Here is a 2,500-nt window from a genome sequence, read left to right on the forward strand (position 1 = left end):
GATTTTATATGCGACTCCTGTCTCCCCCTTGCCAGGAATTCCCTAGTGGGGTACACGTTAGCTCTCAACTGTAGTGCCGTGAGGAGTTTTCGGTGAGGAATGCCTCTATAGCGTTCAAGCCAATTATTACTGATTTTATCCTTCTCAAAGTTGACAATACCACGGCCCTGGGACTGTAACTTGGTCCAATTAATAAATTCCTGTTTACGCCAGTCACAAGGTTTAGGAAAGATGGTTTTGGGAGTTGGTAGTTCCCATTCTGAAGCCAATTCATCCTCGCCCGGGTCCTCAGATGTTACCCTAATCGCACTCGGGTCCCAAATAGATGGTATTTTATTTCTATCACCCCCAGCTGTTAACCACAATTTTTCAAAGTCTTTTTCGATCCCCTCTCGTTTCACTATTGATCTTACCACATCGTCTGAAGACTGCGCAATTCTGTGCAGTCTTCGAGCTTGTATACTGGGGATCAAGCCCGAGAGTCTGGTGATGCCTAGTCCTCCATCACGTGTACTGGAATACAGGATGGCATCGCAGGTACTAGGAGGGAGATGTAGCCACTCCTTGACCGTAGTTCGAATCGTCAGGTCAAGTTCTTCTAGGGACGTTGCTTTTACCTCAGCTTGGTCTGCTAAGTAGATCAGTCGTGGGATAGTATAGCCCTTCAAAATGTCAACTTTCTGAAACGGTTTCAGTGGTGCTTCTCCAATCCGTTGTAGCCAATCTCTTATTTTCATGAGGAGTTCGGGTTTCGATATTCCAGTCCATGGGTCTATTCTCAGTCCCAAGTACTTCTCCGAACTGCCTGGTTCAATCATAGTTAATGGGGTGCCGTTAATTTGCCATGGGGGACAATCATTGATCGTATACGAGTCCTTGGTGGGTTGTATGTAAAAGCCATGGCATTTCTCCCCCTGCGTCCTGAGGCCGGTCAGTTCACAAAAGGCCTCCAGGATTTTAATATTGCTTTGCATTCCTTCCCACGACCCACTTAACAACACCAAATCGTCTGCAAAAGCCATGGATGTTACACTCTTGGAGTCATGCTGGTATCCACTCCCTTCTTCCTCTAACTTACACAATAGGGGGTCCACAGATAAGTTAAACAATAAAGGTGACATTGGATCGCCCTGTTTAACACCAATTTGAATCCCGATGGGATCCGACTGCTCATTCTTCATGGTGATGCGAGTTCTAGTGTTTTGATACATGTTCGTAATCAGGGTGATAATGTGATGGTCCACACCCTTTTGTTTCAGCACTGCAATCAGATGGTGGTGACTCACTGTGTCGAAAGCTTTAGCCAGGTCAATGAAGACAACGCCCAAGGGTCGATGTTCCTTCTTTGCATTCTTAATTAATAGTTGTAACAGTTTCAAGTTCTCTGCGCATCCTGCTGATCTAATAAAGCCCTTTTGTCGTGGATTAATAGGGCATGCCTTTGCCAATCTCGCCGTTAGGATCCTTGAGAACAGCCTCAAGATAATCGATCCGATGGTAATCGGTCGCCAGTTATTGATGTCCATCTGGCGTTCCGGCAGAGATGATTTTGATATTAGCACAGTCCGACATTCTTTTACCACGTCCGGTACGCTGCCAGTCACCAGCCATAGGTTGAATACTTCCATTAGCTGGACACAATGAGGGTCTATCTTAATGATATCCCGCAGACTTAGTCTGTCTGGTCCTGGCGCGCTGTTCTTATTCATCTCTTGGATGTTTTTAGAGATTTCTTTTGCCGTGATCATGGCGTCGAATGCCGAGTTGTCCGCCAGGCCCTTAGATCTGAACGCCCCCAGGCCCTTGAATGTTCCCGGTGACTCCCACCTCGACTTGAACACGTCGTGTATCTCGTCTTGTGGGATACCACACTTCAGGGATTCCACGTTGTCCAGAATAATACCGGCCAGTTTCCCCCTATCCAGGTAGAACAGCCGCTGGAACCGTAGGAACTGGCCCCGTTTCACAGCTCTCTTCTTCATCCACCCCTTTGGTGGTTCCGAAGGTCGAGCGGTTCGGGCCACCTGACGCGGTCGATCCTGGCCGGCTTTCAACTCCAGGGACTTAGAGGCAAGGCACGCGAGGCAGTCTTTCATTGCCTTCTCAGCAACTATTGCTGGGTCTTTTTCTCCTTCGATCACCTGCTCAAACATTCCATGAAGAATGGACAATTTTCCTTAAGAGAGTCATAGTTACTCCCGCCGTTTACCCGCGCTTCATTGAATTTCTTCACTTTGACATTCAGAGCACTGGGCAGAAATCACATCGCGTCAACACCCGCCGCGGGCCTTCGCGATGCTTTGTTTTAATTAAACAGTCGGATTCCCCTGGTCCGCACCAGTTCTAAGCCGGCTGCTAGGCGCCGGCCGAGGCGGGGCGCCGGCCCGGGGACCCCCCCGGGGACCCTCCCCCGCGGAACCGCGCGCCGACGCCGGCCGCGGCCGCACACGCGTGTGCGCACGCGCCGCGGGAACCCTCCGGCCCCCCGCCGCTGGGTGCG

General features: G+C 50.2%; 1 non-coding gene across 1 annotated transcript in view; it reads right to left on the reverse strand.

Annotated features, from left to right (window-relative positions):
• The window catches only part of LOC126034749 (28S ribosomal RNA), a 7,249-nt gene that overhangs the window by 2,117 nt on the left and 2,632 nt on the right, over positions 1 to 2,500 (reverse strand). Inside the window, exon 1 of the ribosomal RNA XR_007504733.1 lies at positions 1 to 2,500. This exon is cut by the window's left edge and continues 2,117 nt beyond it; it is cut by the window's right edge and continues 2,632 nt beyond it. This is a non-coding gene — a ribosomal RNA (28S ribosomal RNA).

The sequence above is a fragment of the Accipiter gentilis genome, chromosome 35, assembly GCF_929443795.1.
Source record: "Accipiter gentilis chromosome 35, bAccGen1.1, whole genome shotgun sequence".
Taxonomy (NCBI): domain Eukaryota; kingdom Metazoa; phylum Chordata; class Aves; order Accipitriformes; family Accipitridae; genus Astur; species Astur gentilis.